The 26,895-nt window shown below is 35.4% G+C and overlaps 1 protein-coding gene across 2 annotated transcripts in view; it reads left to right on the top strand.

The window, feature by feature from the left end:
• LOC145259302 (glycine receptor subunit alpha-2-like) overlaps positions 1 to 26,895 on the top strand; it is a 512,859-nt gene that overhangs the window by 234,623 nt on the left and 251,341 nt on the right. The window lies entirely within an intron of this gene.

Raw genomic sequence — 26,895 nt, 5'->3', positions numbered from 1 at the left:
CATTTTGGCCAAGTGAAAATGTTTTTTTTTTTCAAATAATTATTAGATCAGGGGTAAGGTTTTGAATGAAGCAGATTTCATTTTTTTTGCATCATACTTTTCCTTTTGGCAATGGTTTCAACCATTTGTTTGATTAAAAATTCGATATTATGCGTAAACGCTTACTTTCTTAAGTGGTCTTATGATTTTGATATTGATGATTTTGATATATATATATATATATATATATATATATATATATATATATATATATATATATATTCCTATGTGTATGTCTTTCCATTCTTAGAATTACTTTTGTTTTTCTTATTCTATTATTTAATATATATATATATATATATATATATATATATATATATCAAAATCATCAATATCAAAATCATAAGACCACTTATATATAGTAATTTATAAAATATATATGGCGATTAAGCTACACTGAATATTCTGCGTTTCATCCACTGTAGGATTCGTCAGGCTTATGCGCCTATATGCGCCATGTGCATAATCCTGACGAATCCTACAGTGGATGAAACGCAGAATATTCAGTGTAGCTTAATCGCCATATATATTTTATAAATTACTAACAAGCTCTACCTACGTATTGAGCACTTTTGAAGTATTTACTTCAAAAGTTTACGCATAAATCTATACTTTCGTATATTAAATTTGTGTGAGTAAATGAAGTAGTTATCTATATATATACATATATATATATATATCACACACACACACGCACACACACACACACACACATATATATATATATATATATATATATTCCTACGTATACGTGTGTGTTTTTCTACTCTTAGAATTAGTTTTGTTTTTTTTATTCTAATATATATATATATATATATATATATATATATATATATATAATCATTTCGAATGCATCAAGGTGCTCTTTAGCAATAATGCTCATATAAATCACATATAACATCCACATATGTCACAGCTTCACTCACCGACATCGCCCAACATTCAAAATCGACGACAACCAGTCGCCTGAAGAAACATAAAAATTATCTGCATTTTTTCAGGTATTTTTTTTTTGTCTCTTATTTTTCTTTTTTTCATGGACATTTATTGCACCAATCAAGAATGAGGATTTAGGGCGTGTGTGTCGCTTTTGAAACAATTCGTTGCAGAGGATTTGCATTAATATTAGAAATAGGGAAAAAATAGAAAAACTGCAGGTAAAGAAATCAGTTTAAAAAAAAAAACTGGTATTTATGCAGAATACGGACTGTGCTTAAATATTAAGGTTATTATTAAAAAACACATTTTTTATTATGGTCAGCTTTATATATGAAAGGCGTTTAAAAACTTTTTCCTATTTTCTATTCCGCCTGAATGGATCAGAGGCAATTAAAGATTGCATTGTTGTGATAACAGAACTTATGCATCATGGCCTGACAGTTTCATCTCTCTGTTGCGTTAGAAGTAGATATGCGTAATTGAATTCCTGACAAAAGTGTATTGAGAATGGTGGTTACGATGAAGAAAAATAAATTCTAGGGCACAAAATGTCTCTCATTTTAATGATACTGTTCCTATCTTCATAGCGTTTCAACTTTTACAGTTAATAATAGACTGGGCGTGTTCCGGAAACCCATGCACAGATATCGTACATCTCTGCCAAAAGTGCATTGAGAATGGTGGTGACTATGTAGAAAATAAATTCCGGCGCATAAAAGGTCATTCATTTTAATAATAGCACTTCCATCTTCGTAACTCTTCAACGTTTGGAATTAAAAATCATAGGGGATTTTACTTTTAGGACTACTATCGAAACTACTTTGTGCTTTCACCTAACAATTTTATTAACGAAAGATAGCGTGAATTTTGAATTTAACTAAAAAATCCTATTTAAAAAAATAGCGCGGTACGCAATCTGCATAAATACTAACAATCCATATAAGAATACATTGTGTTTGACATCCATTATTACTTATCCTTCTTTAAAAAATGAGTGCAATCGCCGAGGATAAAATTCCGATTTGAAAATATACTATTAGATGATGGCGTTATTTCATCATCTGTGCGTCTAGTATGTATCAGATAATTATTGTTGGCATTCGTTTTACTGGTATATTTCTAGTTAGAATTAATTCTAGAAATACATCGGATACTTACGTGAAGGATCACATGAAGGTTACCAGCATCCAAAGTGAAGATGCTTTTGTGAAGAAACTCGATTCAAACTTGCTACTCCCAAGTTAGCTGTCCATGGTATAACAATTTATAGGCACTGTCACGTCTTTGCTGTTGTTGTTGTTATTGTTGCTGTTGTTGTTGAGTAGGAGGAAGAGGAAGGAGAGGAGGAGAAGGAGGAGGAGAGAGAGGAGGAGCATAATGATGATTTTTGTCAGCATTTGTTTCCTCAATATCTTTTTATTAGGGAATCTTTCTGGAAGAATATTGAGCACTTACAGAAGGGGGCAACGTCCAGGTTTCCAATATCCCTAAGTGGAAATGTTTCTGAGCAATTAACTGCATTCGAACTTAGCACACGCAGGTTGTCAATTCGTATCGTTAACCACTTAGCCCTCATCAGCGAAACTTTAAATAAATATAATCTCTTTTACTTCAAGGCTTGGATAAAATTATTGTGTAAATATGATACAATAATATGATGTCGGCCTTTTGCAATTTCGTAGAATGGAAATATGTGACAATCTTTCAAAGGTTTTGGATATAGAAAGCCCCACATTCAGATAAGTTTTGAAAGTGCATTAACTAATAAGTATGTTTAAGTTGGTACACTAATATCGATAGGTCTGCATTCGCGCCAAGTGTCGATAGAATGAAAATAGTTTTAAGCACAGTAGCAATATACAAATGGATGCCAGATACAACTGTGGAATTTCCACGGGTCCGGCTAGTAAGCGATTAATATTAACTACCCTAATTCTACTATACTTTTCTACATTAAGTTGTATTGTTGTTATGTTAATAATAATATTTTTGTAAATAATAATGACTGCTGGAACGAGAATAAGCTATCTTCCTAGATTAAATAAAAGATTTCATTCGAGATTCCGTACAGATTTCCAAGTTCGATGGGATGCACCTAAAGAAGATGGGAGGTTACACCGGCCGAAATGTTTATGAGAATAACATCCAAGATGATAACAATAGTTCAGATAATCCAAATAATGTAAATTATAAATCCTCACCATCAAAAAAAAAAAAAAAAAAATATATATATATATATATATATATATGAACAAATTTTTTCTTTTTAACAACACGAACCAATATACGCACCGTCTCACTAATGAAGCAGATCTTTGTAGGTAGCACTTTTAAATAAGGATATTGATATCAAATATAGTGAAAGAAAATCTGACTTATATATGAGTTAAGTGTGTAACAGAGCGCGTATGGGCGTGAGTGAGAAAATCAGCAGCAGCAGAAGGATAGCTGGCTAGCGAAAATATTAGCAACAGCCGTATGAAAATTAGCAAGTGTGCGTGAGCTTCCGTTACAAGAAAATGAGAGAAAAATACACAACGCGGTCAACGAGAGAAGCAAGTTGCGTTCGGGGAAGATGGACATGTAAATACAAGGGCGAGAAAGCGCAGGCGTCAGGTGCCGAGGACAGATAAAAAAAAAACACTGGTGTGTGCAAAAATACTTTGAAAAGATAATAAAATGCGTAATTTTGGAAGAACCACGAATAAATGAATTTTATTTGCATTAAAAAAAAGGCCGAGTCTGATTTTTATTTCTTTCTTGTTTTATTTGTTTGTTCCTTTGCGACGCTATCAGAAAACGTGTGGGTCAGAAAGGTTTGAAAATAACGACGCAGTTAACAAGTGTGTGTCTAGCCGCACTGATGGGCTGTGAAACAGCGAAACAGTACCGTATGTGGATGACTATATATATATATATATATATATATATATATATATATATATTACTAAATGAGAAATCAGTTCCATTCAAAATACAGTTAATATTATGCTTCTAAAATTAAAAAAAAAACAGTTTTCTTTTAGTTTCGTTATTAAATAAACACGCGTTAGTTAAAATTCGGTAGCCATTTTCTGTTTGTTGCACATTTATTTACAAAGGAATCACCACTTATCAAGGCCCATAGTTCACTCGAGGATAAGGGTTAAAGAGGAAAGGACAATATCATAGTAATCATTAGAAGTGTAAATTTGGTAAATCGGATTGCTTAAGGGGAACGGCTCATCAAGAACTTGTTTACATTGGACTTGAAAACGGCCATATTGTAGTCAGTTGGAAAGCAGGTAAACGGAAGAGAGTTCCACAGGTGTGCAGTTCTTAAAAAGAAGCTTTGTTCATGGCATCTACGTTTAGGTTTAGGCACAGATAAAGAGTGGGGGAATTATTGATAGTGTTTACAGCCAAACGAGTGTTTGTCGTGAATGTTTTGTGTGGGAGACCATAGATTGGAGCTCAGACGAGCACTTGCCATGAAAATAACGATAAAACAGAGATAGGCTCGCAATGTCTTTTCTGTAAGACGGGTGTTGCAGGGAAGAGGAAAGGGCATAAAGGAATTTTTATAAATAATGTTGAGATTTTGTAAGCGTACTTTTCTCAATTTAGTATGCGTAATACTAACTGGATTTTAATGGAAAATATTCATTTAGTAATATGAATACAAAACAACATGAAACTTATTTAAATGCGTGAATAGGTCTTTTTCGCGATTTTATATATTTTGGTATACATATATGTATATATTTTTAAAAAATATATATTACCACTTATCAAGGCCCATAGGACACTCGAGGATGAGAGTTGAAAAGGGCACAGTAGTCAAATTCGGGAGAGAGGATGGAACCGCTTTAACGGGAGGATGAGTTATTCAGCGACTCCAACCTATTTTGTTATATATATATATATATATATATATATATATATATATATATATTGCATAAAATATATATTACCACTTATCAAGGCCCATAGGCCACTCGAGGATAAGAGTTGAAAAGTGCACAGTAGTCAAATTCGGGAGAGAGGATGGAACCGCTTTAACGGGAGGATGAGTTATTCAGCGACTCCAACCTATTTTGTTATATATATATATATATATATATATATATATATATATTGCATAAAATATATATTACCACTTATCAAGGCCCATAGGCCACTCGAGGATAAGAGTTGAAAAGTGCACAGTAGTCAAATTCGGGAGAGAGGATGGAACCGCTTTAACGGGAGGATGAGTTATTCAGCGACTCCAACCTATTTTGTTATATATATATATATATATATATATATATTGCATAAAATATATATTACCACTTATCAAGGCCCATAGGCCACTCGAGGATAAGAGTTGAAAAGTGCACAGTAGTCAAATTCGGGAAAGAGGATATGTCCGAACAAAAACTTTGCTTTACCTTTTTTTTTTGTATCACAGTAGCACTTTATTCATGTTTCGGCCGCAATGAAATAAGCTTAACTCTAGAAAATGATAAATCATCTTTCTAGTCTGCTTTTTGTTATTTATTTTTGTGCCAGGAAAATAATATCCGTGGTTAATAGATGTCGAAAGCCATCAAAAAGCCAAGGGTTCGTCTGCCACCTGACAACGCTTAAGCGGATCAAACGGGACAGTTTTTGTGGCTCCGTTTTATTTATTTCCTTTGCTCTTAGCTTCTGACCTTTCCGAAAGACTTGCAGCCTTTGCCATCGTTTCCGTTATGTTCGAGGGAAGAATAAGAATCATGAAAATAGAAAAAAAAAAAGAATAACAGGTAACACCAGCAGGGAAACACGACGATGCCCGGGATTTAATAGGGATAAATGAATGTTTCACACTTTTATTAAAAATAAAAAATTGGAAATCACCACATCAAAGTTCGAAAGCCGCTAAGTCGTTTAAATAACAAATTTTTCAATCATCTCGATTGATTGCTTGATTTAGTCGGGGACGCACCGCAGTGGACCGGGAGAAAACTTCACCTGTCCCCCTGCAGTGACTTAGTCGTCGTCGTCGTCGTCGTCGTCGTCGTCGTCGTCGTCGTCAACAACAACAACAACAACAACAACAACAACAACAACAACAACACACTGTAATCTACATTGCACTGTAAAGAACCTAATGGCTTGAATTAAAGTTTCAAATGCAAAACTCAGCTATCATGATTCTGTTGTGCTCTAAGTAGAAAAAACTTATTTCGGACGAGCCCCTGTTTTATCAAAAAATCTACTATTGATTTTATAAACACAACCATACTGCTTGTTCGGTTACAAAACTTCTCAAATTCACTTGTGATGTTAAATTTGCTCAAAATCGGACTGTTCCAAATTTAATCCGGTTTCTTTTAATACTTGATTTTCGATACTTATCTGAGGCATTCCAATAAAAAACTTATCTAAATATACTTTAAGAAACATTAAGTATAGTTGTGCGAAATAAAAAAAAAACAGTCGGCGCCGTTTCAAGGCACATAAGGAAGGAACTGACACACAGACGCACACACGAAACCATATATATATATATATATATATATATATATATATATATATATATATATATATATATATATATATATATAATTACAGCTATTCTTTCCTCAATCCCCACAACCACAAAAACTCCCAATAAAAACTCTCTAATCTTCCAGATAAATTCTTTCTCGCAATAAGCACATAGCCCCCAAATTTTTTAAAACAAACTTTTTAAATATTTATGCTTCATCTTCGTTTACACTGCCCATAATCTCATCTCGTTGATTCCATGAACAAAGCTTCTTTTAAAGAACTGCACACCCGTGGAACTCTCTTTCGTATGCCTGTATTCCAGCTGACTACAATATGGCCGTTTTCAAGTTCAATGTAAACAAGTTCTTAGTGAGCCGTTCCTCTTAAGTAATCAGATTTACCAGATTTACACTTCTAACGATTACTATGATATTGTCCTTTTGATCACTATTTCCTCTTTAACGCTTATCCTTGAGTGACCTCTGGGCCTTGATAAGTGGTGATTCCTTTTAAAAAAATACAACAAACATTAAATGGCTACCGAGTTTTACCTAACGCCGTGTTTATTTAATAACGAAACTTAAAAAAAACTGATTTTTAAAAATTTTTAGAAGCATAATAATAACTGTATCATAATCGACTCACTCACCTATTCGACTTCGACTCCCCCCTCCGATAGGTTGTAATGACAACAAGATCATCATCTTCCTTACTACACAGCGTTGAACTTCTTTGACGTTGGGCCAATACCCTCCCTCACCTTTAAATGAACCGAATCCACCGCGTGATAACTTTCCACATTTATTCTTCAAATCGCTTTCTTTTTCGATAACCTCACGGCTGTGCCCATCCACTAAGATATTTATTCTTTGGACTTTTTATAATCTTCAATAACATGCACTAGGACTACTATAAATATGGATAATTTATTCCTACAACTTTCTCGGATTCATCTGATTTTGGACTCAACAATCATAGGAGCACACTTTCACGTGAAAGCAATTCTTCTTTTTACTCCATCCCTTCATTATGTTACATCTCAATTTAACACTGATATCATCCATTTCACACTCAGTTTCTTTAACTAATTTACAGGCAAAATGTATTCATGCATTTTGCTAACTCCTCTCCTCTCACGAGGAGGAAACTATTTCTTCGAAACTCCATGGATTAAGGACTTTCACCTCTATTTCTGTTTCCCTTCCGAAAAATAAATGTGTGCTTAACTCTCGTTTAATTCTTAACATACTTTATTAAACCTACGTACTTATATATATATATATATATATATATATATATATATATATATATATATAGAGAGAGAGAGAGAGAGAGAGAGAGAGAGAGAGAAAATAAAAAGGATATATATATATATATATATATATATATATATATATATAGGGAGACCCCCCCCCAAAAAAAAACTGGCCTCAACTCTAATTAGATCCGGTTTCTTAGTGTTTTGTCCGAATGAAATGAAACTTTGGTCATAACTAGTTTATTATATTCAAAACATCACATCAAAACACTAGGGTCTTTAGCCCTTTTTTTTCCGTTCTACAGCATATGTTCTAGATGGCCCCCATTTAGCTTCTTTTTTTGGGGGGGTCACCCTGTATATATATATATATATATATATATATATATATATATATATATATATATATATATATATATATATATGAAGGATTTTAATAGCACTGGGGGAAATGCCATTATTGAAATTGAGGGCTTATTTTTATTTTTTTTTTTTTTTTGACGTTTAATCAAAAAAAAAAAAGTCCTCAATTTCAATAATGGCATTTCCCCCAGTGCTATTAAAATCCTTCATAAAATTTTGTACCCATAAAAATCTTTATATATATATATATATATATATATATATATATATATATATATATATATATATATATATATATATATATTTAAAGTGGTGGTCGTGTAGTTCCAACGAGAGAAAAAATGTATATTTAAAAGAGTTTAGCCATCAACAATTATGTTTTTTAGCCTTTTATCATATTTTTATTTTAAACTAAAAATATGATAAAAGGCTAAAAACCCACAATTGTTGATGGCTACACTCTTTTAAATATATATATATATATATATATATATATATAGAGAGAGAGAGAGAGAGAGAGAGAGAGAAAATAAAAAAGGAACAAACCGTATTATGTGTTCACCAACGTTTCGTCTTTATTTCGAGAAGTATCGAAATAAAGACGAAACGTTGGTGAACACATAATACGGTTTGTTCCTTTTTTATTTTCTCTATTTTGTCGGAATACTATTTCCATTATTTTCATCATATATATATATATACGTGTATTTAGCAAGAGTTAATTGATATGCGAACACTATCAGTTAATACACCAACAATATTAATTTGTATACGAACAGTATTAATTAATATACGAACAATTTTAATTGATATACTAAAAATATTAATTGATGCACGCGTGACATGTTATGTTTTACAGAATGATGGCAGATATGTATTTATAAAAAAAATATTGAATTGCTTAATTATGACGGTCGAAAATTGAGCTTACCTAATTTTAAATATTTATTTTGACCAAAACATGGGGAACAAAACTTACTCAGACTCTGCCTACGTGAGGAGACAAGTATATAGGAACGGTTAGGAATATGTTTTACTCTAACATTAAACTACCCTCAACATTTTACTTCCGAATTGCATTGCCATTAATCTATGCTGCTTAATCCATTTCTTTGGAAATTGCCACAAATGCAATTTTTGAAAGACAAACAACTTTAATAAAAAAAAATGGCAAAATTCGTAAAATTTAGCTTTTAAAAGGTAAACAGTGACAATAATAATGTCCTCCCTTTGATGTAGCCTAGTTTTCGGATATCATTATATTAATATGCTAGCGGCACGAGCGCTTGGCTTTGCTCCGGCGTAAAATACGCTGTAATATATTTTAATTTGTCCAGATTTCGTGTGATTTAAAAAAAATGTATGTGGGTGCCATCAACTAGAACTGAGACTGAAGCAGTCAAAGCTGGTGTCGTTACCACTGTACCAATGCGACACGCATATGAACCGATTAAAATCTAAAAACAAAAATGAAAAATAAACTAAAATTAATGTACGAAATGTGTAACGATTTTTTTTTTTCAATTTTGGCCTCATTTTTGACCCCTTAAAAACTATTTTAACCAGCTAAAGACCCATAAGAAATGGCTCCTATCGCCGCTCTGCAACTTTTAGTTTCGGAGAAGATAGAATTTAAAAATATGGAGACAGACAGATATATAGCGTTTTATATATTAGATGATCATTGCTGTAATTGTGTGAGAAAGGTATTCGATTTCGACGTGTAGCGGTTATTCACCAAAGAAAGAAACAGGGTAAAACGAACATTGTCTGTCAGCAGGTGCTGAAGTGAAGGATTAAATTAAATACTATTACAATGTGGTTTTGCCATTTGTATTGAACTATGTAGCACAATATTACTTGGTAAGTTTTTATTAGTACTTATAAATTTATCTCATTTTAACCAGTTCTACATTTAAAATACAACGGACGTTATTTTCATAGAAAGTTTAGTAAACTGATATTTGCTGTGTGTTATTAGTTTTTCTGTCCCCCCAAAACAATTTTTTGCAATATCTTGAAAAATATCAGATTTATGAACACATATGTGTTGATTAAATAAGACTCTCCTTCCCTGGAATTTTCATGGGTCCTGCTAGTCTTTAAATGGTTTAAAAGGTTTACGAGTTACCTTAAAAATGTTTCCATATTTTTTTTTAATATAGTTACTTTTATTGATAGAACACATATTAAACTCTAATACCCTTCGAAGTAATCTCCCCCGGCTGCAGTGCACTTGTACCGTATCAACAAATTCTGGAAGGCCCCATAGAAATTCTCTTTCATATCCTCAATTGTGTCATAACGATAGCCTCTAAGGTTTTTCATGAGGCACAGAGAGTAAGTTCTGGACTATAGGACGTGCGAGGAACTGTCTTGATGCCCATCTTGGTCAAATAGTCTGATATTCTCTGGGCACTCTTGTGACGAACTTTGCATAAATTTTCCGCATCTTCAGTCCTTGCGAATCATTGTGTGTACAATTCTCACACAGACATAAAAAACACACACACGGTGGTCCTTATCCACGAAATTCTTTATTTGGCTAATCAACTCTGGTGTTCTGATATCCTTAGTCCTTCCACATCTCTCATCATCTCTCATAGACTCTCTACCTTTCTTGAATCTCTTATGCCATTCAAAAACTGATGCTCGATTTATGCAATATTGTTCAGAAGCAGTTGAAGCTTTCCATACGTTTCTGTGGAATTTTTTTCAAGTTTAAAATAGAACAGCATATCGTTCTTCTAAAATGTCCTTATGTCCAGATTGCATTTTTGAAAATTACCAATTGTGACAATTAGTAGGGTGTATTTGAACCTTAAATAATAAAAATTGGTCAGTCATTTCATAAGGGGTTTAGCAATAACATACTGAATTTCCAAGAGTATATGACAATTTTAAATGTCTGTACAAAAAATCATGGAAACTTGTTAAAAGCACCTCTCATCTCCCGCTTTTGACTCTAATTTTTGCGGACTTCAACCAGGATAGGTTGGACTGGCTCCTCTCATAGAATACACAGCGTCGCAGACGAAGGCAGACAATGCACGACGGTCTGCATCGGCCAAGGTAGTTATGGGCACCGAGTCTCGGGACCAGCGGTGAACACATTAGACCGGAGTTAGACTTTGGACCGCAGGTAGGTTGGTTGGTTGGTTGTTTTTGTTTCACGGCATATCAACCCTTTTAAGGTTATTTAATGCCGAATCCAAAGATTTTGAAGAATTTTTTTTAATAGAATATAGTTGTTCTTTTTAAGTCGGTTTCTATTTAACCCATAGTTGGGACCCTAACAGGTACTACCACTCTGGGTCAGAGTGGACCTGGGAGCAATGGCAAGTAAAGGGTAGCTCCACACTCCCCAAAGCCCGCAAGCTGGGGACTCATCACTGGATATAGTTTAAGGTCATATCCAGGATCCCGGAGGTAGGTACGATGTCGGCTTTACTAGTACGTAACTATGTCGAGTTCGCACCAGATATTACACGGTCGTTTACCCGTGAGGATAACTTGGCATGTCCGTGTCGTAGAGACGTTCCTGTAACGGTTGTTACATCTTGGGCACGGCAACCAACTTCCGGGGGAAATAAACGACAGGCATAAATGATCAGCTCGGAGAGTTGAGCCACGCGATCCCTTTACTTTCAGAGTTCAACTGAATTACAATTTTCCCTTGTCGAAAGAGAAAGAGAGTGAACTAGAGAATGGGAAAAAGTAAGAGAAAGAGAGAGATAGAGAAATAGGAAGAGAGAGAGAGAGATAGATAGATAGATAGATAGATAGAGAGAGAGAGAGAGAGAGAGAGAGAGAGAGAGAGGAAGATACAGAAAAGAAGGAAAAGATAGAAATACATGGAGAGAGAAAGAGGATGAAGATAAATACATATTAAAACAAAGAGACTGAGGTATTGTTATTTTGTTTGTCAGGTTAGATGTGCGCTGGCAGCTCGGGACGAAACAGCGCCAACGTGATCTCACGAGTCCTCACTCGAGAACAAAATCACTAGTAAAAACCTGGTAGGTCCTAAACTGCCATCTTAGCTTCAGCTTCTGTCCCATCGACGAAATGTTGCATCTCTCTGCCTGTTCTGCAGGTACTTTAATGGTGAATGCTCTGACGAACTACAAGCCCTTGTACCTCTTCGACGTGATTACCCCAGACAAACCCGCCAAACAACTAATCCCACCCCTTCACAGTAGAGATCCCTAGGTAAAAGAAAGCCTTTTACTCAAATAGTTTCTGCCCCAGAACTGCTAGACTTTGGAACTCTCTTCCAGAATTCTGTTTTCCCAACTGTACTGACATGCAAAAGTTCAAGTGTAATGTGAACAAACATTTTGCTTCACATTTTCTTTCATAATGCCCCTGCAACTTATGTCTCCGATAGTAGTCCCCTACTTCCAAGTGGCACTGTACCTTGTTTGGGGGTGAAAATTGATAAAAAAAAAGCTTTCAAACGTAGGGACCACAAGTATTTACCCTGGGAAGTGCTCCTTATTACTGTTCCATACAGACTCGATATGCAACAGACAGACAGACAGACAGACAAAAAATGCATTATTTATTGATTATTCTGTTTGTCAGCTGCACTTTATTGAATTTATGTTTAGCCGGTCGGACATTAAACATCAATCGTACGTTATTTCTGAATGATTTCTCAGCAGAAATGTTGAAAGTTAATTTGTTTGTAGATGTTATTTGAGTCAGAATAGCATTTCATAAAATAGATTCTATTTCTTTTGTGATAATGCCAAAAAAAAAAAAAAAAAAAAAAGACGGCTTCATATTTTATGAGGCAGGAATTTCAAAAGAGAAGCCAGAAACTTCAATAGCAGCAGAATATGTCCAGACAACGTAAAGTTGTTTATCGCATGGACCTTCGAGTATTTTTAATTAAAATTTTACTTTTAGTTAAGCAACCTACATTAATAACATTTTGAAATATCTAACGTGGTATAATTTATCCCGTGAGAATATATAAAAACACGAACCAACATCTATAGCCCATACAGTAGCCTGACGAATCCTCACGAGGATGAAACGTGAGAATTTCTATGTAGCTTGCTTGATTCCGATATATATTTTCAAACCTTAATATCTGGTTCCACTTACGTATCGAACACTGTCGAAATATATACTGACCATAGATACATAAAATAAAGTTTAGATACATGAAATAATCTAATATATAAAAGATTATATGTCTGTCTGTCCGTCTGTCTGTCTGTTTGTCTCCATATTTTCAAACTCTATCTCCCCCGAAACTAAAAGTCGCAGAGCCTCAAATGATTGCATTATTATGTAAGTCTTTAGCTGGTTAAAATAATTTTCAAGTGGTTAAAATAATTTTCAAGTGGTTAAAAATGGGTCAAAATTGAAAAAAAAAAATCGCTATACATTTTGTACATTCATGTTAGTTTATTTTTAATCAGTTCATATGCGTGTCACGTTGGTATTGTAGTAACGTTACCAGCTTTGAATGCTGCAGTTTTGTTTTCGGTTTCGACTCTAGCCGATGGTAACCAAATACTTTTTTGTTATTAAATTTTCATCCCCAAAAATGACACATTGCCACTTTGATGAGGGAGCTACTATCGGGGACATAAGTTTCAGGGGTATTATGAAGAGAGATGAGTAGCAAGATGCCTGTTCACATTACACTTGAACTTCTGCATATCAGTACAGTTATGAAAGAAGATTCCCGGAAGCGAGTTCCAAAGTCTAGCAATTCTGAGGAAGAAATTACACCTAGAGATCTCTACTGTGAAGGGGTGGGATTTAGCTGTTTGTCGAGTTTGTCGGAGGTATTCACGTCGTTTTTTTTTTTTTTTTTTTTTTTTTACTTTTACTCTATAATAAAATGAACGCAATCTGGACAAATTAAAATATTATATTTAAGCGAATTTTACGGCAGGGCAAAGCCGGATGCTCCCCACCCTGCTAGTAATACATATATTTGTATATGTAGATGTAGATAGTTGAATTATGATTTAGTTAATTTTTTTTTTTTTTTTTTTTTTTTTTTTTTTTTTTTTTTTTTTTTTTTACAAAGGCATCACCACATTATCAAGGCCCAGAGGCCACTCAAGGATAAGGGTTAAAGAGTGTACAGTAGAAGTTGGTCAATATAGTAATCATTAGTAATGAAAATTTGGTAAATTTAATAACTTATATGGAACGGCTCATCAAGAACTTATTTACTTTAGACTTGAACAAAACCATATTGTAGTCAGCCGGAAAGCAGGAAAACGGAAGACAATTCCACAGGCGTGCAGTTCTAAGAAAGAAGCTTTGTTCATGGAATCTACGTTTAGGTTTAGACACAGATAAAGAGTGGGGGAAATTATTGATAGTGTTTACAGCTAGACGAGTGTTTCTTGTGAAAGTTTGGCGAGGGGGGACCATAGATTGAAGCTCAGTTGAACACTTTCCATGAAAATAACGATACATCAGAGACAAACTCGCAACATCTCTTCTGTGAGATAGAGGTTGCAAGGAGGAGAAAAGGACATCTCCTACGAGGCTACGAAGTCTATTTTGAACTCTATCAAGGCAGGACAAGTTCTTTCTAGCAGCTCCTGCCCAGATGTGGCAACAGTATTCCATCCTTGGACGTACCTGGCTCTTATATAGATAGAGAATAGCATCAGCAGTGAGATATCTACTGGATCGATAGAAAGATCCCACCATTTTTCCAGCGGCCTTGGCAACAGATTTGATATACGTGTTCCATTTAAGATCAGGAGTAATGGTCAAGCCCAGAAGCTTGTCAAAACTTGAGGCCTCATGAAGACGAGAGCCATTCATTTCAATTGATGACAAATGTGGATTAGAATGTTGATGATGTAAAGAGAGAAGCTTGGTTTTAGATGCATTAAAAGTAACCAGCCACTCCTTTCCCCATTGTACTACGTGCTCAAGATCAGAGGAGAGAGAATTGGAGAGAACTTGCTCGTTTACTGTCTTAGATGTGGTACCATAAATGGTAGTGTCGTCAGCATAAATGTCTACAAATGATGTAAGGATATGATTTGGAAGATCATTAATGTAGATCAGGAAAAGAGTTGGGCCCAGGATGGATCCCTGAGGGACACCGGCATTAATATTGTGAGCTTCTGATTTTTGCCCCTCAACTACTACTCTTATGAATCTATCAGAAAGAAATGATTTAATAATTGAGAAGACTTTTCCAGCTATACCATAGCTAGCGATCTTATGAAGTAAACCTTTATGCCATACCCTATCAAAGGCTTTAGATATGTCAAGAGCAATTGCCCTAGAAAGATTGCCACCGTCGAGAGATTTGCTAATCCTATGCGATATAACTGTAAGGACATCTGCTGTAGATCTAGCAGAACGGAAACCATATTGAGTGTCACTAAGAAGGTTATTTTTGTTGAGATGTTTGATTACTTCTGTATTTAATACAGATTCTAGCAACTTACTCATGACGCACAGGAGACTTATTGGCCTGTACTGAGAGGGGGATGAGCGATCACCTGAATTCTTAAATACAGGGCATACTGATGAGATTTTCCAGGGAGATGGGAAACTATTCTCCTTAAGACAACGTTTAAACAGTTTTGTAAGTATGGGCGCTAGTTCAGGTTGAAGTTTTTTGAGTACTATAATTTAGTTTAAAAAAGTTAATTTTATTATTGTTTTCATTAATGATTTTAGTGGCGTTGAAACATCGTTTTTCCTCAAAATTTACGTACTTAAAAGTTAGAGAATTTTACTCCCTTGCACGCAAATGTTTGTATTACGTCGACCTCTTTGTTTACATGACACGTTAATATTGTTACGAATAATACGGCATAATTGATATGTATAATGCAGCATAATATTATTGACACACAGTTCTCGTCAGATCGTCGAGTTAAGCAACGTTGAGACCGATCAGCACCAGATGGGTGACCAATTTGGGAATTCCAGGCGCTGTATGTAAGTAGATGTCGATACCTCCCTGCATCATCTCCTCTAACGAGTATAGACATGCGATTGTGAATTTTATACTCCTATTGAGCTTTCTGCTTTGGATGGTTGGTTGGTTGGTTGATTGGTTGTTTTACGGCATATCAACCCTTTTCAGGTCATTTAATGCCGAATCCAGTTATTTTGAAGTTAAAATTTTTAATAGAAGATATTTTTTTCAAGTCGGTTTCTATTTAACCCATAGTTGGGACCCTAGCATGTACTACCACTTCGGATCAGAGTAGACCTGGGAGCAATGGCAATTAAAGGGTGGATACACATTCCCCAAAGCCTGCAAGCAAGAGCCTCACTACGGGACATAGTTTAAGGTCATATCCAGGACCTCCTGCTTTGGAGGAAGTCGGTATAACCCGCATAGAGTTAGTGCCGTTTCAATTTTTTTCCGTTTCTATAATTTGTGTATCAACGAAGCGAAAAATCGATTTTAACCTTTTTAGCTATATGGCCTTTTTTAAAGCGTCTAGAAATACAAACTGTACACATTATATTGCGAATTATCGATATGCTAACCTAGAGTGTGAAAAACTATTAAAATTGATATTCTTGTACTGATACAGTTTTTAAACATGACAAAATCAATAAAATACATTTTAAATAACGAATAGATTTTTGTACAGTTCAATTTTTCAAGCAAATGAATTTGTTTGCGATGAAACATTTTTTTTTTTAAACTTTTTACAATCTTCAACGATTGATCTTGATACGTTGACCTGTAGAGATTCGGAAAACAATTCGCCTCCTTGTTTCGTCAATTGCATTATAACACACACACACACACACACACACACACACACACACACACGTATATATATATATATATATATATATATATATATATATATATATATATATATAATTATCCACTGACACATATTTCGTCGCCAGCAATACTGATCAGTCGTAGACGACAAAACACGTGTCAGTGGATAATTATAGTTTAAAAATAATACATATGCCGCCCCCGATTTGGAGGTACCAAATTGGTCAAAGGGTAAATTATTCCCAACTCGCATTTAGGTAAAAATGCACTTTTATATAAATAATTGAATTCATTCAAAAAAGTATTCCTAACAAAAACAAATAAACAACATCCATATATATATATATATATATATATATATATATATATATATATATATATATATATGCATATATATATATATTTAATTGTACAGAAGTCCAGAAAAACATTGGTACCGTCGGTTTTAAGCCCAACATAAAGGGGAACAGTTAATGGTAAAACTTAAATAATGTTAGGCTCTCGTCAGCCATGTTGTTTCTGTCTGAGGAAAAATCAGGGCCGCATTTATTGCTTATAATGATGTTCATTTTTATTTAACTATAGCTTATTACTATCTCTGTATTTTTTATTTTATTCTAATATGAATTTTCTAATTTTTTAATTTTTTATTTAATGCATTTTAGTAAATATGTACTGTCCTGTTTTTGTTTACGATCCGCATGGTTTCCGGTCTGCCTTTTGTTAATTTTAGCTGGTGTAAGGGAGATAATTTATTTATCTTATAACTTTTTCTTCTTTCTTTGTTTTAGTTAAGGGGAGATAATACATATTTCAGTTGGTCCAAGGGAGGTAATTTATCTATCTATTTATTTTTTAACCTTTTTTTATTTTAAATAGTTGAGGGGAGGTATGCAGGCTATTTAATTCCTAAGTCTTTTTGTTTTTATATATTTGTATTGTATTCTTTAAGGTAGCCATAATTTTTTTTTAATTTTTATACTTAATTTTTATACTTACAATTGCCTAAAAGTCCATTTTAACTTTTACTAATTTATGCCTTAAGTTGACTGCATCTAGAATATTCTTGAAGAAATTCCTTTAGGTGGGGTCTTCGTTCGTTGTTCGGTCTTACACGCAATTAGGAGCGCTTGTCTCCTATCTAAACAGGCTTTGAGGGTCTCACTGCGTACGTTCAAACAGGTCGTTTGAGGGTCATTAATAGTCTTTATAATGTGGTATTTCTCCGCATTACAAAGGGGCCACCGTTGTAGGCTGGTGAGTATGCTGGTCTTCTCTCTATGATCCTCCATTCAATGCTGAATGGTGTTCCGTTGTCTTTTAGCTGCCATACTCAGGCGGCTAATGCTGTCTTTATCCTTGTTTTTGCCATGAAGGAAACTGTTGTGCATGTAAAATCTCTGTTTAAACGTCCCTTTCGTCATGCCTATGTATATTTCTGGTGTATCGTTATCCTGATGTGTGAGTGTCGCTTCATATACGATGGATTTCACTCTGCATCTTCCCTCTAATGGGCAATCTTCCCTGGATCTGCAAAAGCAGTCCGCAATTTCATTTTCATTGCGTTGCCTTGCGATGATCTTTTTTATTGATGGAGTGGTGGAATAGCTGACCGTAATCGTGTTTCCGTTCAATAGTTTGTGCAGCTTAAGTTGTAGAGGGACATTTCTGTCTAGCAGTTTCAGGAATAGGTGTCCCACTCGTGTTTTTGTGTTGAGGGAAAATGGAGGTGAGAACCAAATGATGTTCCGCCTTCTGTTGCGCTTGTCCTTTGTTAGCCGATGTTAGGTTGGCTGGTATTTAATGCTTTCCGTGAATCCGCTTTTTTTGGAGCGCTTCATTGTAATATTTAGCTACTTGGTTGAAGATGTCGGCATTTGATGAGAGCGTGGAGATTCTTTTGCTGATATTGGCAACCATGTTTTTGTAAAACTGTAGGGGGTGACAGGATCCTTTGTTTATGTACCTAAGTGTCTCATTGGGTTTATGGAAGAGTCTATGTGTCTTGTTATTTAGATTTAGAGTTGTGTCTAGGAAGTCTACTTCGTATAGGTTGGTGCTAATTGTTATTTTTAAACCTAGTTCATGAAATGTTTTGGTTAGATCTTTTCTAAGCTTATCTAAGCTAGTCCCGCTGTGATCGCGTGAGAGACAAAGACCATCGTCCCTATAAAGGCCGAATGTACGATCTGGGAATTTTTTTGTTCAGAGTCTCTAGTAGGAGTAGGCACACTAATTCGCAGATGTCTGCACTGTCGTATGATCCTATTGCTATTGATTCTTTTACCCAGGTTTTCTCTTTACAGAATAAGAGGGTTTGCCTAACATGCATGATGGTTTCTATTTCTATATTGCTAATGTTTTTGTATTTTGATGCAAAATTCCAAGCTTTTTCTAGTGGGTTTACCGTAATGGAGGGGTAAAAGTCTGTGATATCTAATTGAGTGAATTTGCATCTATGTGGGTCGGTTATATTGTTATATAGGGGTTTCATTATTATTATTATTATTGTTGTTGTTGTTTTGTTGTTGCTATTCACTGTTATTGTTCTTTGTTAAAAGTGAGTCTTATTAAAGTGCAGTCTTAGAGAGAGAGAGAGAGAGAGAGAGAGAGAGAGAGAGAGAGAGAGAGAGTCTTTTATTAAGAGAGATGTTGTTAAGAGACTTAGAGAGAGATGTTGTTCGTGTTATGATGCTTCAGATTTATATTAAAATGTTCATACTTAGAAGTGTTAATATGAGATGTAGAGTTCACATTGTCGATATGAGATGTCGAGACGTGTATGTAAGATGTGTATATAAAGACATTTTAAACCACATGATATACAAGACATATAATAACAATTTTCACTTTACCTTTTGGTAGAATTACAACACAAAGACGACGTTTATAAAAAACACCCGATGGGTTTATTTCTTCTCACGACCGGCCGTGGTTTTCTGAGTCAAGAATTCAAAGCTTCACATTCCAAGTTTCAAAAGCGACCGTCTCGCTTCTAGACGTTCGAATGTCCATGTCTGGACTGTCGTCTGTCGTCCTCAGACTCTCTCTGACTCTCCCTCAGTTTCTCCTTAGTTTCTAACTATATCTAGAACTTCCCATTTTCCATGACGTCATACACATGTTAAAACATGTGTCTTCTTTCACGTGTTCTGGACATGCGTGTTTGTTTACAAAATGAATTTTAACCTATATTCCCAGTAACCTATTTTTCCAATATGTTAAAACATGTTTATTATTATCTTGTAGTTGCATTCCTCATTTGAATTTTTCATAACAGAATTGACAACGCACATTCTTTTCTTGAAACTATTTTATCCCTAAGCTAAACAATGGTTTGTTTTACATTCCATTTTCTAATTCTCTCTCGTAATCTATTTCTAAACCTAAATTACGAGGTTCGAATTTCGTCTATTCTATTTCATTTTCATTTTAACTAAATCTCTCTATTTTTATACTTACATGAAAAGGGGACAGCCCTTATCATGTAACAATATTGTTAAATCATTTTAGCACTGACTGCGTGTTACCCCATAGGTTGGTGTTGGTTTTACTTTTTATATTTTTGACAATTTCTTTTATTATAGCTTTACTGGCTAATCCTATTTCGCTTTCAGCGGGATTTATAAGTCTGCAGGACGGATTGTTGGTAAAATTTCCTTATGGTCTTTTAAAGTTACGAATGCTTTTCTTTTAGCTAGGCGGTTAGCTCTATAGTCTTTGCCTAATTTCGTAGCTACTTCTGTGGCTTCTCTGTTAATAGATCTATATGTTTCTTTTTTTGCTACTTGGTATTTATCGTTAATAGAGTTTAATGTCAGTTGTATTTTCTTATCCATTTTAAATAAATTTTTGGTCGTATCGGAGAACACTATTGTGTCACTATTCTTTTTCAATCTCTTTATATCGTTGGCTTGTATTTTACTCTAATGTTGGAATAATGTCTAATAAATCCTTTTCAAATTTATCTAAGTTGTCTATTTTTCCTGCATATTTAATTAATTTCAACCCCAAGTAGTTTTTTCTGTCTTCCCCTGGTTGCTCACTTCATTTAAGACTTTCCATCTCATTCTCTGGATGACCTTTTTTTTTAGGAGGAACCTCGCGTACAGCTGGTTATTGGGGGCTGATATGTTCTTATCGAAGTACTCCAAGGTGCATTTTTCCATTTTATTTCCTTCTTTTGCTAAGGTGTGTGAGCGGGAGATTCTTCTGTGATGTGGGTTTCCGTCTCTAGAGTGATCGACTTCTGTACAATTAAATAAATAAATAATTAAGCTCTTATATCGAAAAAGATTTTCTTTGTAATCGAGCACTTTGTTGGAATTCTTTCCCCCCCACAAACAGTAAACAAATATATATATATATATATATATATATATATATATATATATATATATATATACACTAGCTGGACAACCGGCGTTGCCCGGTCGTACAATATGCTTAGACATGCCTCATTTCATGCATTTTTTTTTCTATCTAAGCAAAGTATTTCTAATTTTTCTGAAGAGTGTATGCACGAAAAAAGACGTTAATGACATAAAAATGACCATTTGTTTCTGCATAGCAAAACGGATCTGTAAAAAGTGTAACGAAATTTTAACTTGCTGGAGGAGCTCTTTTGCATATAAAATAAATATTTGGGTCTTGAAATGTAACTATACTGTTATTTCATAATATGCACACACAAACACACACATATGTATCAAAACTTGATCGGTAATAATGATTGGATAATAGCGGCACGATGGCCGTCATAAATATTAATCGCATCCGTAATGGCTGCCATAACCCTAACCCGATTCATAATCCGTCAGCTTTGCATTGTTGCCGGAGCCGAGCGAACCTCGTCAATCGTCTCCGCTCGGCCTGACCTGTCTTCTTTATATTGAAATCTGTCGCTACTTTGTGTCGTCTTAACGTTGATAATTCATCCTGATCCACTGAAATCAAGAGGGAAAACGAGTCTAGCTGCGTCGGAATCAAGACGATTTGATCTGCTGGTTTGAAGAGATTTAATGACGGCATCGTTTATTAAAGCCTGTAGGCTCAAAACTAACTACATATATACTCCCACATTCTCATCTAGAAGGAAAACGCATTAATGTAACTACGGATCAGATCGTTGCATCCATAATCATGTTTTGAAATATATAAATATAATATGATACGTATATTATCAATGATATTTCCGTCGCAGTAACTTATCTATTATATTAAAGGGCAGTTGTCTGTGTGTATGTGCGTATGTGTGTCTAGTTAAAATCAATAACTACATATCAAACACCCGCAAAGGATATATATTTTTGATCTATGTTGCACTGAATAAATAATATCTAAAATTTTAAAAATATTCATTTTCTCTGGAGGAACAAGTTCAAGTTTCACCAGGTTGGGGGCGCTTTTTCCCTGTTATTATTTGGAAAATGACAATGCTGACACGTACCTCAATAGATCTGTTGTACGATGTACTTACAATAAGTTCTTGGCCTTCGGGTCAGGATCAAAGTGTAGTATATGTTCCGGCAGATACTGCAAGCTATGACTAGCTATGACTAGCTATGACTAGCAAAGACCAGATGTGGGGGCAACCCCACATGCCTGACCTTTAACCAGCTCCCATTTCCCACCTCTCGGGAGCTGGTCCCCTTTTTCCCTTCCCCCTCCCTTCACTCCTCACATTAAAAATTGGCCTTGTGCCTAATTTGCTCGGTGGGGGAGCAAATAAATACCATCTGTTCCGACAGATACTGCAAGCTATGACTAGCTATGACTAGCTATGACTAGCAAAGACCAGATGTGGGGGCAACCCCACATGCCTGACCTTTAACCAGCTCCCATTTCCCACCTCTCGGGAGCTGGTCCCCTTTTCCCCTTCCCCCTCCCTTCACTCCTCACATTAAAAATCGGCCTTGTGCCTAATTTGCTCGGTGGGGGAGCAAATAAATACGATCTGTTCTGGCAGATGCTGCAAGCTATGACTAGCTTTGACTAGCTATGACTAGCAAAGACCAGATGTGGGGGCAACCCCACATGCCTGACCTTTAACCAGCTCCCATTTCCCACCTATCGGGAGCTGGTCCCCTTTTTCCCTTCCCCCTCCCTTCACTCCTCACATTAAAAATCGGCCTTGTGCCTAATTTGCTTGGTGGGGGAGCAAATAAATACCATCTGTTCTTCAGATGCTGCACTTCTATTTCTTGTTCTCTTTCGGTGGAGGAGAACTCCTTCACGACTGAGACAATTTTTATTTTTGTACCTTGTCTCCACGTTAAAAAACGACCCTGGTGTCTAAGTCTGTCCCGTGGGGAGGCATAGTAAATAGGTACAATAAGTTTCCAGACTTTTTAAAATGGACACGACTTTTTATAGTACACACATGAAACTCTAGTTCTCTTCGTAGTAATCTCCTTTGGCTGCAATGCACTTGTTGTAGCATGCGAACAACTTCTGAAAAGCCCCATGGAAGTCCTCGTGTGAGTGTATCAATGATCCTCACCACAGCCACTTCTATCTCCTCAATTCTTTTATAACGATAGCCTCTACGGTTTTTCTTGAGCTTAGGGAATAACCAAAAGTCACAGGGAGCAAGGTCTGGACTATAGGGAGGCCGAGGAACTGCCTTGATGCCCATCTTGGTCAAATAGTCTGATCTTCTCTGGGCACTGTTGGGACGAACTTTGCACAAATTTTCCGCATCTTCAGTTCCTTGCGAATCATTGTGTGTACAATTCTCACACAGACATAAAAAAACACACGGTTGTCCTTATTCACGAAATTCTTTATTTGGGTAATCAACTTTGGTGTTCTGATATTCTTAGTCCTTCCACATTTCTCATCATCTCTCATAGACTCTCTAGCTTTCTTGAATCCCTTATGACATTCAAAAACTGATCTGAGTACTCCTGGGGCAAACTTTGCGTAAATCTTCCGCATCTTCAGTTCTTTGCGAATAGTTGTGTGTACAGTTTTCTCACTGGCATAAAACTGTGAACATATTGTTTCTATAACACACACATTGGTCTTTATCCATGAAATTCTTTATTTGGCCGATCAACTCTGGTGTTATGACTTCTTTACTTCTCCCACACGTCTCGCAATCCCTCATAGGCTCCATCCCTTCCTTGAATCTCTTATGCCACTCAAAAACTGACACTCGTCTCATGCCATAGGATCCAAAAGCGGTCTTAAGCGTCCATACGTTTCTGTGGCATTTTTACAAGTATAAAACATAATTTTATTGCATATCGTTCTTTTAAAGTGTCCTCACGTCCAGGTTGCATTTTTAAAATTCAGCAGTTGTGACAATCAGGCTTTAGTAAGGTGTATTCCAATTCCTGCTGTAGCTGTTTATTTGAATCTGAAATCATAAAAATTGGCCAGTCATCACATAACATGCACAGCAATAATATACTGCATTTTCAAGAGTCAACGGCTATTTTAAATGCGTGCACAAAAATTATCTTTAAACTTATTGAAAGCACCTCGTATTAAAGAGAGGTAGGTCTGTGTGTACCTATATCTGTGTTCCCGTATGTGTGTGTGTGTGTGTGTGTGTGTGTGTGTGTGTTTGCGCATGTGTACATGTGTGTGTTAAGCTAGAAATTAATGCTCTGAGTGGTGGAGAATTATAGGGTTGGGAAGAGAAATATAGAGAAACGGGTAGAGGTGCGTAGAAAAATAGAAGTTTTAATAGGTTACGCTTTTGCCCTGAGCTACGTCAGGTAGCCCAGTTTGTTTATATTGCAAATCATCTGGAGGGTTCTTTTATATAATAATGGCGCCATCAAAGTATACCAGTTTTGTTTCGTGGATGAACACAGCTTAACCTTTTATTGCTGAAACATTATTTTTACGTTGGGTTTTAACAATTTTTTCTTGTACTTCATGTAAAAATAAATACACGGTATTCACCCTAGTCGGGTTGAACTCTTAAAGAAGATATGTCATGTGAATACTTAATTTACAGGCGTTCTCTGGTCAGGTGAGATGACGAAGTTACGTTTTTGTGGTTCTTGCCGGGATATCGAGGAGTTTCTACATACTATGTCTGATATTCCCAAATAGTCACCGATCTGGTATTGACCAAACCCATTGTTGCTTAACTTTGGTGATCCAACAAGAACTAGTATACCAACATGATTAAGTCGTATTTTTGATTAAAAAAAAAACTTTATGCGTTCATCAAGTATTTTCATACATTTTTTGTATTTAAAAAATATTATGTTTAGGATGATTGATATTCGTTAAGAAATAACTGGAACGCGATACCAAAGAGGGGGGGGGTCAATCGTGTAAGATTCGAATCGACGATTGCATGAAACAAAGCTGTTGCATGCGACCGCTTATCGACTGTGAACAACCACTGATAATGACCCGTGTTGAAACTACTTGTGATGATGATGATGATGATGATGATGATTAGGATCATAATGATTATGAACATGGTGGTTACAGTAATGATAATAATTATGGTACTGATGATGATTTTGATGATGATGATGATTTTGATGATGATGATGATGATGATGGTGGTGGTGGTGGTGGTGGTGGTGATGATGATGATTTTGACGACGATGATGATGATGATGGTTATGATGTTGATTTTGATGATGATGATGATGATGATGATTTTGATGATGATTATGATGATGATGATGATGATGATTGCGATAACATTGATGATTATTATCATCATGATAATCATGATGAGGACGAAGACATTAATTATGAAAATTATAACAATGACGATAGCATTGATGATGATAATGATGATGATGATGATGATGATGATGATGATGATGATGATGAAATAGACCCAAAGTAGAATACATAATTCTAGTAATTTTTAGTGTACGGGTCACGAGTACGTCAAATATGATTCGTCATATATTGTCAAATTAATTAATTAATTAAAAAAAAAAAAAATTAAAAACCGTGAAAGTTCGGGTTCTAAAGTATATCCGAGGTGCCTTCAAGAAGTTTCCAGACGTTTGTGTAAAGGCATGTAAAATTTTCGTAGATTCTTGAAAATTCAATCCTATTGTTATACATCATTTGATAAGACTGACCAAGAAGGCCAGATAGAGCAAATCCACTTATAAAAATGTAATGGTTCCCTTTTTGAGAGTATGGGCACGATCTACATGTACTGGGTCCCCACTGGACAGGCAGTCAACAAGGAATACTATGTGGATGTTTTAATGGAATTAAAAAAGAGAGTCTGTCGGAAATGGCCAACGCTCTTCAAATCGCGTCAGTAGCATTTCCATCAGTAAACAACTCCATCCTTGTCACAGACTATTTGACCAAGATGGGCATCAAGACACTTCCTCACCCTCCCTACATTCCAGACCTTGATCCTTTTGACTTTTGGCTATTCTCTAAACCTTAGAAGCTGTCGTTATGAGACAATTGGGGAGAGTAGAGAGGCTGTGACGTGCGTCATTGACACGCTCACACAAGAGGACATCTATGGGGTCTTCTAGAATTTGTCGGAATGGTACAGCAAGTGCATTGCAACCGGAGGAGATTACTTCGAATAGGACTAAGGTTTCATGCGTTTATTATCAACCAAAGTACCCATGCAAAAAATATCTGGAAACTTATTGAAGGCACCTCATATAATAATAACGTATATCAGCGCATGCGTAAATCGGATATACTTTCATAGAATCGACAATTCTCTTGGGAAGAAATTACATTTCGTTTTCCCTCATAAAAAGAACGGCAGGGTTAGCGAAGAAAAACTTTCTAAAACAAGCAAAAGAATTGGCCAAAAGAAAATCACTTAAGCTGTTCGATTTTATATCTAACTTTAATGACAACCTGGCGTCTTTGTAATCGTGGGCTTAATTTTAATATCAAAATGGCGTCTTCTAATGTTTTACTTTTAAATGTTATCATGCGTCCATTTATAAGTGGTTCATTTCGTATGTCGATTGGTAGGTCACTCATTCGTTCTGTCTATAATTTCGTCACGCTTAAATTTCATGCAGTTTTAAATTTGTAGCCACAGGGCCAAGATCACAGTGTA

Source organism: Euprymna scolopes, chromosome 34 (assembly GCF_053919585.1).
Source record: "Euprymna scolopes isolate OS-2025 chromosome 34, ASM5391958v1, whole genome shotgun sequence".
Classification (NCBI taxonomy): domain Eukaryota; kingdom Metazoa; phylum Mollusca; class Cephalopoda; order Sepiida; family Sepiolidae; genus Euprymna; species Euprymna scolopes.
The sequence above is the reverse complement of the archived record's forward strand: the minus strand, read 5'-3'. Positions and strand labels throughout refer to the sequence as shown.